Source organism: Parasteatoda tepidariorum, chromosome 4, assembly GCF_982258835.1.
Source record: "Parasteatoda tepidariorum strain Cologne lab strain chromosome 4, Ptep-v5.0, whole genome shotgun sequence".
Classification (NCBI taxonomy): Eukaryota; Metazoa; Arthropoda; class Arachnida; order Araneae; family Theridiidae; genus Parasteatoda; species Parasteatoda tepidariorum.
Genome location: NC_141758.1, coordinates 56250015 through 56266840, shown reverse-complemented (window position 1 = coordinate 56266840; position 16826 = coordinate 56250015). Strand labels below are relative to the sequence as shown.

The 16826-nt window shown below is 27.9% G+C and overlaps 1 protein-coding gene across 1 annotated transcript in view; it reads right to left on the bottom strand.

The window, feature by feature from the left end:
* The window catches only part of LOC107440650 (uncharacterized), a 189690-nt gene extending 175715 nt beyond the window's left edge, over positions 1-13975 (bottom strand). Inside the window, exon 1 of the mRNA XM_087161162.1 lies at positions 13738-13975. The gene's annotated coding sequence lies outside the window, so the exon portion shown is untranslated. The remainder of the gene's footprint in view (positions 1-13737) is intronic.
* Between the last annotated feature and the right edge of the window lie 2851 nt (positions 13976-16826).

Sequence of the window (16826 nt, the reverse complement as noted above, 5' to 3'; positions counted from 1 at the left end):
AGCCGAGTCAGTGGATATCAATAAATATAGGTAGTCGCAAAGAGCCGAGTCTGTGAATATCAATAAATATAGGTAGTCGCAAAGAGACGAGTCCGTGAATACCAATAAAGATAGGGTGTAGCAAAAAGGAAAGACCGAGAAGGAGAACTAACCATTTAAAATAATTTTTCAAAAAACTGTGCAATGTCAAAGTGGAGCCGCGAAGCAGTAAGTTTGTGACGAAACACTGAAGGCGGTTAGTAATCTATATAACAGAGTTAAAGAGTTTAGATTTTCATTTTTCAACAAACATAAGTGAGTTTTTGATGAGGAAAATTTTCAGTTTAACGCAAACAAAATGTAAAGCCGTCTAGAAACAATCCACTTAAACGTTATTGAGGTCTAATAGTCATTCACAACAATAATATGTCAATGGTCATTCACCTAATAGCCATTCACAACAATTTCACAACAACGGTATGGTGGCGGCCATGTCATCGTTGCGTACTGTTCCCCTTTACTGCCTAAACAGACTGGCAGTCACTTTATTTTCATTTTATAACCTCCGTTGTATGTACATCCGACCCAATTTTATGGGTTTACAACTACTAATGTTCAACTCCGTAGCCTTGTAATTTTAAACCCAATCCAGAAGACAAAAAAACTCCTGCATTGGGAGAAATTTGCCTTCGGAGGACATTTTGATTTATCTAACCCGCATTTGCGTTACATGGAGAGGAAGATCACGAGAACCTCCCACGGTTAGCCTGACGGCAAAGGGACTCTAACCCATGATCCGTCAACCACTGAGGATATTTCACGTCAACACTGTGGTCGGTGGAAGCCGGATGCGGGATTCGTATCGATTGGGATTCGAACCCGGTTCGCCGCATTAGAAGGTGAACGCTCTATCCCCTGACCCATCGCTGCTCAGACTGGTAGTCTTTGATAGCTGCTGGGTAGTCTTCAAGTCGTAATCGAACATCAGTTCTTCAGAATGACAGCTCAATGCCAAACCACTTAGCCATCTCGGATCTTTAATATAAATATTAAAATGAAGGAAAAAAATGACAAAATTTACAAATTTGCTAAACAATGATTTTTCTACAAATAAATATTTAGTTATTTAAATGTCATTTATTTAATTAAATATTCCATGTAATGTCAGAATAAATAATATTTGCCAATTAACTCTTACAAATATTTGTTCCTAACTACAGTTTTGAGTTAAAATTGATTTTAGAAGCGGAAGTGATAAAATTATAAGTTGTATAATAATACACTGTTACTAAAAAAAAATATTTATTCTTTTTAATAATGCTTTTAATTTTAATCAAATGTTCTATATATTATATTTGAAAAAAATTAACAACTATCAACAAATAACGCAATTAAAACCCACTAACTTTATAACTACAGTTTCCAATCAAAACAACTTTAAGAACGAGGAAATAAATTTTTTAATTTGCATAATAATGTACTCTTTGCTTAAATTATTATTTAATTTCTTTAATATTCAAAAATAAAGAACAGATTACATTGTCTGAACAACAGTTAAAGATATCTTTAAAGTCTAGTCCAAACCATTAATGATTTAAAAAGTATTATCGTTTTCACTTCCTGGTTTATTAATAAAAAATAATAAAAACATTATATTAGCGATTTCCCTTGCTTATAAAATCTGGGCTACTTCTAAAGAAATAATAATTCGAAGTTTTTTCGAACCATTTAGAAAGAAAGTTGATGATGATGCAACAAAAAAAAAAAATGAGACGGTTTTTTTATAAAGCTACTGTTTTTCATTGTATCGTAGAACGAAAAAGTAGGTTATCGCTATTTTTTAGAGAAAAAAAACTTTTACTCAATGCAATTCATAGCATTGATTCTTCAGGCTTTTAGAGGTCTTAATTAATTATCTTCCTTGAAAAGTTCACTTAATATCTAACGCAATACTTTAAGTAAAAGTAAACACCGACGGGTACGGATTAATTAATTAATTATGATAAACTTTTTTTTTTTTTGCATAATCAAGTTTGTTCCAGACAGGACCTTTTTTCTCATCTTTTTATCTTCTGAGTTTTTTATTTACAAAATGTGGCAACTTGATTAAATAATGGTTATCGATAATTTTTGAAGTATGCGTTAATATGCGATTACCGTGATGGATAAAAAATAAATAATAGTTAGGAATAATCATTTTAGTTATATTACTTCACTATAAATTATCAATACACAGAGTAGGCGAAAAATAATAGTTTTGAATTACTTATATACAAATCCGAATTTTACTAAGATCAATATCAGAGAAATAAGTCCTTAAAATTAATTCAAATGCTAATAATAGTAGTAGATAATTTCTGTATAAGTTTTTTACAATTTTCTTGATAAAAATTAATCGATTAATTATTATAAATGAATAATTATTTTTGAATTACTTCATTGTAAATTATTAAGGAATTGATTAGGGAAAAATAATCGTTTTAAATAACTTCTGATTTACAAATTGTAATTTTACTCCTTAAAGTTAGCATGTCTTTAAAATTCGTTCATATCTTTAAAATGCTATTATATAATATCTGTATAAGCTGTTTATGATTACGTGATGAAAACAAATTTGTTCATAATTAGAATTACATAATTATTTCAGCTTATTATTGCGCTGTAAATTATTAATGCATAGATTGGGTAAAAATAATCGTTTCGAATAACTTAAGATGTACAAATCGGAATTTTACTAAGAAGCAATCTCAATAAATGCAAGTCGCTAAAATTAATTTTACTGTTAATAATGGTAGTAGATAATTTCTGTATAAGATCTTTACGATTACCTTGAAAGAATAAGAAATTTTAGTAATAAATAATTATCTTAATTTAATTATTCCGCTGTAAATTATTAATTTATAAGTTGAAGAAAAATAATTGATTTGAAACACTTTTGATTTACAGTTTGGAATTTTACCGAGATGCAATTTCAATAGCTAAACATGCAGTCCTTAAAATAAATTGAAATGATAATTTAATGATGATAAATCGTAATTAGAAAGTAAAACAAAAACTTTCTGAGAAATGAATATACTAAATTTTTTCTAAGAATTGCGATTTCTAACGCAAAAAATAAATAAATAAAAGAATAAAAATAGGAAATGTAATTAGTGATATCAAAATTTAAATAAAGTGATATAACAGCGAAAATAACTATATTTCATGCTATATCACAATATTGTTGACATTTAATTAATTAATATTATTTTGCATTAATTATATTATTATTATTAATTAATAATATTATATTACAAGAATAAGTATTTTGGTTACCACACTGAAATTTATCATCACAAAGCCCTTATCAACACAATAGTATTCAAGAATTTTTATTACTCATATTATCGTGTTCGATAAATTCATCAGTTACAATAATGATCATGATAATATCGTAATTGATAATAGTCATCGACAATACACGCGATATCTCATATTTATCTTCGATATTATCGTTGCGATATTTATCATGTATAGTTAGAATTGTTTTTAAATATTTTAAATCGGAATGTTTAACGAATATCTTCAATTTACAATATTAACAATTTACAATACTGATAAATCAACCGGCTTTAGATGCCATATTTAATATTTTTTACACTCATTGTATACCCCATTTACTCAACAATTATTTTGTATAAAAAAATAATTTTTCATAACAGTTTTTATTGTTTAATTTATTAAATATGGAACAAATTTTGAATTGAGATGCAAAAATTCTTTCATTTTAATGAAATGTAATTTTGCTTGAAGGACCAATCAAAATCAATCTGAAATCGGTTAAGTAGTCCATAGATAATAAAAATTTTAAAAAATCTTATTTTTTTAAATTGTTTGTTTCTTTAGAATTATGTAATCTATTTCGCTTAAATTAAATTGTAGAAGTCACTGTGGTTTATTTACACAGATCTTTACAAGTTAATTGAAGCATGAAATTGCAATTACGCGCGGTTTGTCTGTTTCATGAAAGTATTTTTTTATTGTTTTTTGTTTTAAACTAAATTCAAACTATTATTAAAATTAAAACATCTGCTCAAATAAATTATTCTCATAACTTTTTTGAGTCAATTGCAAATTGTAATTAGTTTAACGATACTATCTCTTCAAAATAATAACATGGATATGTTTACGATAAGTGAAAATTTGTTTTTAAAATGTTGTTCTGCATTAAAAATTCATGACCCAATTAAAAATATTCCAATCCTTTCTCGGTATTTTAGAATTTTCTTCTAAGATATTTATCCAATTGTCTCGAATTTACTCTAATTCAAATCAATGTAAAAAAAAATGTCTTTATGATAACCACATTTGTCTGATAGAAACGATAAAAATAGCACTTCTTGATTTCTGAAAAAGTTTCTAAACTATCTATCAAACTACGCAATTTCTAAACTACGCAAACTACAAAATTACTCAATAAACTACGCAAACTACGCAATTTCTAAACCATCAGTTCTATTGATTCGCGTTTGATTCAGTTTGTACAACATAAATAAATACGTAAAAAATATTTTACTTGTTTGGATAGCAATGTCAGAAGTAGGGAAAGCTTTAAATCACTGATCAAGATTTTAGAATATAAGGTCATTGTAAGGTCACTCCTGAACTATTAATCTTAGAGTTTTAACCATTAGTTAACCATTTTCTGGGAAATTATCCCTGAGAATTATTCGTCTTATTTAGGAAATTATAATCTTTATCTTGCACGGTCCCTTATTTGGTAAACCAGTACAAGTAAAAAAGGGTTTCTCAAAATCGAACAGAAATGTGTCGAAAAGCTTCGTAACAGACTTAGTCGAATTTGAAAACCTCATGCACTCAATATTGAGCATAGTAATTGGTATAAAATATTTTACTCAATAGTGAGCATTGAAACAGCATGTACTCATTTTCGAGCAAAATGAGTAGTCTCAAAAAGAGATAGGATTTCTAGAGATTTTTGATTTTTCTAGTTTTTAAGATATTTTTGACCAAAGTGCATAGTCTCAGAAATTTTGAGGGAGAAACGCGTAAGGAAGATGTTCAATAGCTGTGGGCAGAATTCGAACCAAGAACCTTCGGGCTCGTATTTAGTAGGATGCTCTAACAAACATACTCGTACACCCCAGTCCAGGAAGAATTAGGAAGCTTTATATAGCAATGATGCATCATGACATACATTCCATTCACTTAAAAGTTTTTAATTTCATCATCATCAACAACAACAGCCCAGGGTGGGCCTTGGTCTTGTCAAGAAGTTTTTTCCAGGCTAAACTTTTCTTTTTGCTAGTGTTGTCATGACGCATCATGACATACATTCCATTCACTTAAAAGTTTTTAATTATAAAAAAAAACGAAATAAGCAAAAAATGAAATTAAAACTACCGATCTTCTGAGTAAGCTATTTATTTTTTATTTTACAGTGTATTGAAAAAAACATTTATTGACATATTTGCAACTTTCATCAGCGTATGCGGTATTTATAAACTCAATAATCTTTCATAAAATAAAAACAAACTATATTTGTAATCTATAGTAAATAATAAGAATCATTGCGAGCTAAATAGATTTATGCTTGTTGTATTAGCTAGACGCAAGTTACACATAGCTTAATAAACTTGATACAATCTGGTAAATCTGAAAACATAAACAAATTCTTCTCTAATACAAGCGAATGTCATACGATAGATCAACAAATGATATCTAATAATATAAGGAGAAAGATTCCTTAATGTATTGTAAGAAAAATATGAAATAAAACATTTTCTGTTGTACCCATTGTCATGAGAAGTTACTAAAGAGAAAACGAAAGATATTACGAACAAACGAATGAATCTTATTCAATTTATTTACTTACCTTTCGGATATATTTTACTCTAAAAATATCATTTTGCAATTGCTTTTGACATTCGTTTCAAATTTCATAAAACTGGGAACTATTAGATATTTTTAACTCGCTGTTATCGCGATTTTATTATCCTTTTCAAAGAGAAGAAAATAGTAAAATAGTAAAAATATTAATATTTTAAATAACCGCACTGGGAAAAATTCCGGAAAAATCTATTTTTAATGCAACATGTTACGAAAACAAAAAAAAAACTAATTTACCATAATTTTTACAGTAATTACCGTAAATAAGTAATAAGTCAAGTAATAAGTCAATACCGTCAAGTTCAATAATATAATTCTAAAATTAACGGTGTAATATTTTACAGTAAAAATGGATTTTACGGATGATACACTCAAAGTACCGGTATTTTATACCGTAATTTGATCCGGAATTTTTTACAGTGCATATATATCTTATTTGATAATTTTCAATTACAAGCTTTAGAAAAATTGATATTTGCTGTAAAAACTATCAATACACTAATAATGATTATTTAACCCTTTGACTTCTATGGACGCATATATGCGTCCAGCGAAAATCATTGGTGTGGCCTATGGGTGCATATGTGCGTCCTGCGCAAGCAATCAGGGTAGACTATTGGCGCAAATGCCAAACCATTTTAAAACTTAATCCTTGATGAATAAACAATATATATCAAAACGCAGGCTATTCGCGCATGCGCAATACCCCATTTTTGAATCCCAGTGGAGGTTGAATGATACGAATTCTGCTCTCGGCTTGCGCAGATAGCAACGATGACGTATAATATCCTCAGTGGCAGACGGATCATGGGTTAGAATTCAATTGCAGTAGGTCTAACCGTAAGATTTTTCCGTGGTTTTCTTCTCCATGTAACGCAAATTCGAGTTAGTGTTATCAAAAAGTCCTTAACGAAGGCTAGTTTCTCTCAATGCTTGATCCAGGAGCTTGCTTGTCCTCTGGGTTGGACTCAAAATTAGAAGGCTACGGAGTTGAGTATCGATAGTTGTAAATTTAGTATTGGGCTAACTGTTCAACTCTGGTTATAAAATTAAATAAAATGCCACTTCCCTGTATACACTGATTTTTTTAAGGTTAAGTGCCACTGCCCAGCACACATTTGTCTGGCATACCCGTCTATTAAGGTGCCCTTCTACGCTGCAAGGTTTACTGGTTAAAAAAAGTCATATTTTTAATGATAGTTTACCTATAAACCTAGCACCTATAATCAATTAAACTTTTAAAATGATAGATCTGATGTATAGAATACGTGTACGTGATTATTGGTAGTACGAAAAGCTCTTAATGACTGGTGGTGCGATCAGTGTCGGACAATATAAAGAAAAATTGAAAATGATTGGTTGAAATAGATAATGTCGGTGAAAATAGAAAATGATTGGACCAGTTTTGGAGTGGATAAAATACAAATCGTGTTTGGATTGTGTACGACTTAGTACGCAGCTGACAAAAACAATATTGCGCGTAAAAGTATTCAGTCTTCATCAATTGCTTAAACTTAGAAAAGTTAACAGTCAAAGGGATAATGAATATTTAGCATAAGAATTATAATTGAACATTTTAACATAAATACAAACCCTACATCAAAAGTTATCTGTTATAGAAGTTATCAATTACTTTCTATCAGTTTTTGTTTTTCTCTAAATTTAGGTTTTAACTTATAGCATAAAGATTTAAAAAAATTTTCATGTGTTTCCATCAATGATTTCAAAATCATTTTAAAACACGTAATCATTATAGTTATGTTCTTTTTTTTTTTTTTTTTTTTTGCATTTCAATATACGAAATTAGAATAAAACTGAAAGGATTATCTGTGAAACAATAATATGCCCCAAGATAAAACAGAGGAATTGTGTTTTAAGCATTTGAAAAAAAATAGTGCAATCTGTATTCTAAATATGTGAATTTCACTGACAAAACAAATATATAGAAAGAAAGAAAAACTTGTGGCTTTTATTTTTATTTTACGATAAGCCTTTTAGTAAGAAAATAAGAAAGAAAAATTTCTGAATATCGGGTAAAAGTTTAAATTTAATTCGAATATTATCCAATTAAATCCTTTAAAAAATATAAAAACTATAACACAGTTGATTGTTTTATTTTTTAGTAAAAAATTTTTCCCCAACTCGTGAAATGAAATAAAATATCTGCGATGAGTAGGTAAGTTTGCGAATGATTGGCAGGTGACCTAAAAAAACAGACGATAAAGGCTACGTCAGGTCGATCTTTCTTGCCCAAAAGTTCAATTTACCGCGCAACCTTGTTGGTCAACCACTTTTTTAGAAGTTTTATTCCCAGAAAGTGTATTTTCGTGCGAACAATAGGCAATGAAACAACTAAACTTTTTCTCTTGTAACTTTACTGTTTTCTAGTTGACGGGCAACCATGCAAACCTTAAAAACACAGTCCGCGATTCTTAGAAATGAAATCTATTTTTTTCCTACTCTCCAATAAACGGGTTCTGATGTAAACCACACGAAAAAAAAAGCAGACGATATTGTTTCCTTTTTTTTTTTTTTTTTTTAGAAGTTTTTGTTTGCAAGTTAAATATTATTTGTATTATTAAACTAGAATTAAATTGCCAAATTATAGCTCTGATGTTGTTGTTTTTTAAAATTATTTTTTACTATGCTGTTCCTTTATATAATTGGTTACAATGTAATTTTAACAAAAAAAATTTTTTTTACGAATACTCGTTGGGTTTAGTTTTATTCGTAATATTGCATTAAAAGGTAATCTTACTTTATCTTCTATTGCTTTGACTTGTGTTTATTTCGTAATAGAAATACTGATTGCTGCATTTATTACATTACTATCACGGCTTTGGTTTCTTATCAGATTAAATTTTATTACAAAATTATCAAACTTTCCACTGGAATGACATTTTCTAATGCATAGTGCGTTTAACAAACAATTTTTCACATATAACAATTCCCATAAATAATTCGTTCTTCAATATTATCAAAACAGCACACTTCTACTACATTATTAAGTAAACAACAATTTGTAAACATGTTTCAAGTAAACATGCTACAATGAGGAAGGTTATTAAAAAAGTTGCACTATCCAAATTCTATCAAGTACATCGATCTAAATACATATTTTTGTTTTTTAAAATTATATTTAGAGCAAACACAAGATAAATAAATTCAACGAACTAGTTTTCTAAAAGAAACTTTACTTTAATGAAGCAGTAATATAAATTCAATTGTTTGGAAAATTAGAAGTAAAAATCGCGTAAACATAAACATAGAGCAAGAAAAAAGTTAAGATATTCTCTAAAGTCAAAACATATGTAAAAAAAAAAAAAAAAATACTTCACTTTACGTAGAACTCATACTTTTGCGGAAATTAAAATCTATCGTAGAAAACTTAACTTAATTTTTTTTAAACTTATCCTTCTTAATTTTTAATACAGGAGTAATATTTCTAGGAAAATAAGGAGCTCGGCAGATTAAACGCATGCAACTTTAAATATTTAATACATGTTAAAAATGGGGGAATTTTTTTTTAGGAAACTGTTAATAAATATGCTTGTCAACACGGAATTTATTTCTTCGCGCTCAAATTACCTTTATTAAATTTCTTTTCGAGTGTTTTCAAGAAGAAGTTTTCAAAGATTTCAAGAAACATTTTGCATCTAAAAATTCAAGACGTTAATTCAAGGGAAAAGTTATTTAAGGCAAAATGTAAAAAATCCATTTTCATTTTTATGTTTCAATATTTTATATATTTTAAGCTATTTGACTGTGTACGCATCAAATAATATTTTTCTTTGAAACTATAGCCTGAAATTGATTATAAAATATTCATTTGCAAATTTTAACCATATCATGGCCTCCACAACTCCTTTACGTTTCATTCGAGGAAACATTTCAATCTATTAACGGATTCTTCATAAACTTTGTTAACGGTTCCTTCTTAAACTTTTTTAACGGTTCCTTCTTAAACTTTGTTAACAGACCCTATATAAACTTGGTTAACGGATCCTACATAAATTTTTTTTATCGAACCATTCACTTTGTTAATGGTCTCTTCATAAATATTTTTAACAAACCCTTCATGAACTCCGTTAACTTCATAAACCTTATTAACTACATAAATTTTTTATCGAACCCTTCATTAACTTTGTTAATGGTCTCTTCATAAATATTGTTAACGAACCCTTCATGAACTCCGTTAACTTCATAAACTTTATAAACTACATAAATTTTTTATCGAACCCTTCATTAACTTTGTTAATGGTCCCTTCATCAATATTGTTGACGAACCCTTCATGAACTCCGTTAACTTCATAAACTTTATAAACTATATAAATTTTTTATCGAACCCTTCATTAACTTTGTTAATGGTCTCTTCATAAATATTGTTGGCGAACCCTTCATGAACTCCGTTAACTTCATGAACTTTATAAACTACATAAATTTTTTATCGAACCCTTCATTAACTTTGTTAATGGTCTCTTCATCAATATTGTTGACGAACCCTTCATGAACTCTGTTAACTTCATAAACTTTATAAACTACATAAATTTTTTATCGAACCCTTCATTAACTTCGTTAATGGTCTCTTCATAAATATTGTTAACGAATCCATCATGAACTCCGTTAACTTCATAAACTTTATTAACTACATAAATTTTTTATCGAACCCTTCATTAACTTTGTTAATGGTCTCTTCATAAATATTGTTAACGAACCCTTCATGAACTCCGTTAACTTCATGAACTTTATTAACGGACCCTTCATAAACTTTTAATAATAAAGATCAACCCTTCACTATATTGTTCGTTTTTAAAATGCACGCTTCCAGATACAATCATTTTTATTGATGACGTCACTGATTCATTATTTTAAAAATAAAGCCCAATGAAAGACGTGGTTTTTGTCCTTATTTTACAAATACAGGACTTTTTTTTGACATATTAACAAAAACAGAATCCTGGCGGAAAAATTTATTCGACAGTGCGTTCACATTTAAAAAATTATAAGCATATTCATTATAAAACAGTACTTGGAATTAGGAGAGCAAATGGTTTTTGCGGTTTTTCACAAGACCACAATTTAAAAAATAAACAAAATTTTGAGGGTAGATATTTCATGATTTGACGTAAGCAGGACCTTTTTAATAAAGTATGCGTTTTGCCACAAAACCATCTCCATCTCAAAACTAAAAGCACTCAAATTTTTAATGTTACACTTCGGTTTTCTGAGCCCATTAACAATTTTGAGCGAATTTAATAAAAAGAACTCCCTTTGTTTAATTTCTAATTAATTTTTAATCAAATTTGTTGTATTATTTTTATTTATTTCCTCGTATTTTGTAAACAGAATGTATGTACTAAGTTGAGTGTTTCAAGCAATCAATTTTTTTAAGACGCTTAATTTATTATTTTAAATTTTTGAAGAAATGCTTCTTGATATAAAAAATAAGATTCATATAACTGTTAGTTTTTTTCCAATAGACATTCCTAGCTATTCATGGTGAAATAATCCTTAAAAGAAATTTACGTGACAACCAAAATGCTAAGAAATAGTCTTGAAATAATTAGTGTTTTCGGTTTTTTATTGCATTGTCATAAAAAGATTTCAAAGAACTCCAATTCCTGTAAAAAAAAAAAAAATTTGCTTTTTTTTCAAAACATAAAATACTCCGTAATATCTTTTTTCTTCCTTTTTCTCTCTTCTTTTGAAATTTAAATATCAAAGATAGGTTTTAAAGCATAGACCTCAATTAAAGCAATTAAAATTAAATACATAAAAAAGTGAAATATTAATCAAATTTACCTGTTCCTTATTCTTCGTTTAAGTTTAGTTTTGTATGTGTTTCTCAAAAAACCTTTATGACATCATAAAAAAAATTCTTAATTTTTATATGTTTATGATAAATGATAGAAACATTATTCGTTAATTACTTTCCATTTTTTCATTCCGTTGTAATAACTATTATTTCTATTACTTGAAAATACCATCGTAAATTCACAAAAATCTAGTTTCAATGTTTTAACATAAATTTATCTACACAATCTTTAATAGATCATTTAAATTTAAATGAGAAGTGAAAAAAATAAAAAAATATTGCGGGTTTATAAGCTTTTGCAAACCTCGAGAAGCATTTGTTTTCCAAAACTACGTCCCGTCCCTTCTTTCATTTTTTGCCTAACAAAAGTATGCATATAACTTGTTAGTTTTCGTCTCATTTTTTTTATTATTTTCCTTCAAATTTTGATTATTAACATTTAAATCAAATCCTCCTTTTCTGATTATTTTTCGCTTGCTATTCTTCAATTTTTTTTATATTAAAAAACACTGTTACCTGGAATAGAAACAACATTTATGAGATGCAATCTGTTATTTTCAATAAAGGTAATATATATATATATATTATACGTACGAAAACTAGATATTTTGGGTCTAAAGATTAGATTTTTAAGACTATTCTTCAGATATAAGATACTAATACATAATAAATTTATCTGAAAAGCAAAGACTATTAAATTATTACAGTAGAATCTCACTACAACGAAGCATCTCAACCCCTAATTTTTTTCTTGTAATGAAATTTATAACCGGGGACATTAAGTTACATTTAAAATATTCTCCATATAACTAAGTAGTCTTCATCTAAAGACGAAATTTTCAGGCGTTAACGTTTTTAATTTGCGTCATTTATGGAATTTTTCTGACGTTTATTTATTTATTTTTTTCAGTCATTTTTGAAAAAAGTTAGTCTACGCCAGATTCTGTTTTTAATTCCCTCTTAAAATATAAAAAATTTCATGAAAATTTACCATCATGAAATGCTTTTTCTAGAAAAATAAATTGTTGAATTATATTCCCCATTTAGTGTTTTATTGATTCAATAAAAAGTATTGATTTTTAACTAATTTACAATCTGTAATTTAGCAATTGTAATACTTCATTAAAAGTCATGACTTAATTATTTCGAACTTATCACAATGTAGATTTCTTGTAACATTTACTCAAATAAGTATAAAACTCACTAAAAATATGAAATTTTCATGAAAATTTAGTATCATGAAATGCAAACTTATTTTAGAAAAATAAATTGTTGAATTATGTTCACCTTTTAGTGTTTCATTGATTCAATAAAAAGTATTGATTTTTAACTAATTTACAATCTGTAATTTAGCAATTGTAATGCTTCATTAAAAGTCATGACTTAATTATTTTGAACTTATCACAATGTAGATTTTTTGTAACATTTACTCAAATAAGTTTAAAACTCACTTAAAATATGAACATTTTCATGAAAATTTACTATCATGAAAGGCAAACTTATTTTGGAAAAATAAATTGTTGAATTATGTTCCCCATTTAGTGTTTTATTGATTCAATAAAAAGTATTGATTTTTAACTAATTTACTATCTGTAATTTAGCAATTGTAATTCTTCATTTATAATTAAAAATCATAATTTTATTATTTTGAGCTTATCACAATGTATATTTTTTGTAACATTTACTCAAACAAATATAAAACTCACCAACCTCTTAATAACGAAGTATTCTATCAAAGTAATTTTTCAACAGATATAAAGCTCTCAAACCTCCTTATAACGAAGTTTTCTTCAAAGGTAATTTTTCAACTAAAACCGATCGATTTTGTTAAAGAGAGAGACTACGTGTATTTATTAGTGTACCCATTAGAAAAAATATCTCTAAAAAGTCTTTTTCTCCGAAAATTTTAAGAGTCTTTCATCTTTATAATGTAATAAAACACGCGCTATGATAATTTCGAAAAAATATTATCAAATGTCAATGAAATCATCAGCGTTTTTCCTTAATTTATCTCAAAATTTAACAAATACAAAAGATAAATAATGAAAACTTACAGCTTCTTCCTATTTCATAAAGCCACATAAAAATAATTCCATGCATAACAATGGCACATAACACTTATAAATATTTCCGCGGAATACAATGGAGGGGTGGTGAAAAAATCAAATCTCCCGGTCTTTTATCCGCGCGGATAAAAAAGAAAATTTTCTTTCATCAACACCTCTCTCTTTAAATTTCCACCTGATTCCAAGACAACCTAGATTCATGAACGGTAGAATTGTATCTGCCGCTTCCAAAACACTCATCCACTTTTCGAAAGGCAGATTCTGTAGGGTTGCCTTTAAGTTCTACTTGTTTATTTATCGCCCATTTGGCGACTTTTTGAAAATTTTCACAAAGTATATAATTCTGCTAAGCGATGCAGATGATTCTTGACAAAACCATGACAGCTGCTAAAATGAATATAATTTCGAGGTGAGGCGTCTTTGTTTACACAGAAGACAAAATAATCTGATAATTAAGTAGATTTAAGGTGTTGGAGTGTTGAGAGATTTTCGTAGAAATAGCCTTTTGTTTGTTCAAGGTTTGCTTGAACAAACAAAGCTTTTAAGAAAATTGTTACTCATTTCCAAAATAAGTACTGTATTACAAAATACGAAAGTTTAAAACATAGCGTTTGTGAGTTTTTAAATCTGGACACAGCTCAAAATGTGGGTTTACGAAAATGGACACAACTCGAAATACTTGTTTTCAAACACGGACACAGCTCAAAACGCGTATTTACAATAATGGACACAGTTCAAAATGCGTGCGTGCAAAAATGGACACAGCTCAAAATATCAATATCTCAATATATATATATTTATATTCATGTTTTACGTAATATTTTGTTCTTGTTAATGCAATGAATATTTTTGAATATTTGCTAAAAATGCGTTAATTAAATTATACACGCTAGAGGTCACTAAATCGTATTTATATCATATCATATGTTTAGTATTTCCATCGGAGTTATATCAATGAAGATGTCATTAAAAACAACTTAATCATTTTGATTGTTAAATAAGCCGAAAGAATGTAAAAAGTGATTATTAAAAATAAATGTCAATTTCAACTGACAGGTCAATGATTATCTGATATTAATTTCTTTAATTCTTCTTTTGTAATTGACCTTGAACAATATTCTTTTGAATTAAACAACATTTTTGTAAAATTTTCACCTTTTTCACAATTAAGTATTTGTCACGGTTTCTAATGTATTTTGTTTTTCTTAATTTTCACAAATATTAAGATGCATCTTAAAATGTGCGATTTAGGAACATGTGAAAACAGAATATAGCAAAAAACTCTGTAAAATCATTTCAGCCAAGTGCGCACATGGAAAAACGTAAAAATCATGTTTTAGTTCGATTTAACATTTTCAAGTTTATTGTTTAGTATGACAAAAAAAATTTAAAAGAAAAAGTCAGATAACCTTTCTTATTTACTTCCTGAAACGTCAAAACCATGAACCATGAATATACAAAAACCACGAAGGAAAATTGTTTAAGGATCAGTTGCTGTGTCGTCAATACAACGAGCTTACGAGCTTTTAAAAGTCCTTTTTTTCACTCAATTCACAATGAAACTCTTCAACAATACTCAATAGAGATTAGTTCATGATGTGGATTAAATTTGAAGAACAGATATTCCACAAAAACTATGCTCGTTTTCACAATCTACCACTTAGGGACGATACTACTTCTAAAAAAAAGTGATACGTTGAGTGATAAAAAAGTGATACTCCTTCCAAAAAAAAAGAGTCACCTTGAATAATTTTTCATCTAATGATCGTATCTTCCCGTACTAGGATTCAATCACACGGTATGAGGAGCATGACTCAAATATACTAATTAATTAGTGCACAGAAGAAATATTAAATTACGAAATCAGTCAACTAATAATATACATATTATAATATAATAAATATAATATAGTATATAATATATATAATACATATATACATTATAAAATATATTTATAATATATAATATAATAAATATATATAATAATAACTAATAATATACTAAATAATTAGTGCACGGAAGAAATATTCAATTACGAAATTAGTCACAAAAACGTACTTTTTTGAAAATGCCTACCTTTTTTTTCCCGACGGATTTGGATTTCGGACCCTCAAAATATAGAGGGTAACCGCGATCTGGTAAAAAGAGCCCCGATAGGAGAGAGGTCCAAACTTTAGACCCTCTAATTTTGCGAAATTTTTAAGAGAATCGAAAAATTTTGCAAAAAATATTTGCAATTAAAGTTCGTTCATCCAAAGATTATTTAATGAAAAACAAAATCAGTTTAAATAATAATTTATTTATTTTTAATTATTTTATTTAATAATAGCGGAAAAATTTTGAACGGCAAAATTTATAAATTTTTGCATCTTTCTAAAGAATGTAACTTGATATAATGAACTACAAACTTATTTGAATGAAATCGGTCGAATAATTCCTAAGAAAACAATTTTTAAAAAGTCAGATTCTATTTCTCACGAAATATTTTACCGATTTCGTTTGAAGTTTGTATTTTGACATATAAAACGCATGTTAAAAATTTTATGCTAAAAATGTTAAAAATTTTATATCGTACAACTTAAAATTTTTTCGATTATTATTAAATAATAAGAAAATAATAAATATTTATTTAAAATTATTTTTTGCGTTTGATTATATTTTATGCGTTTGATAAACAAGTTTTAAAGTTGTGTGCAAACATTTTTGCGATTCGCTTGAAGAATTCGCGATATATCAGGAGGATGTACGCTAAAAGTAACTGGGATCCCATATTTGTACCGTTTTCCTCACTAAACTCCCAGAGTTCAGAAACCCGCTGTATTTTGGCGGGTCAGAAATCCAAATTCGTCAATAAAAAGGCATGTTTGGTCAGAGAAAGTCCGTTTTGGCGTTAAAAACTTAAAACATCATTTGCACTAACTAATTAGCATTTTAGGTCAACCTGTTGGACCATTAAGATTGAGCCCTAGCACGTGAAAATCAGATCAATAGATCAAAAGTTATTTAGGCTGATACGTTTTTTTCTTCACACTGTACTTTTTGAAATTCTAATGCACATATAGTATTGGAAGAATGTT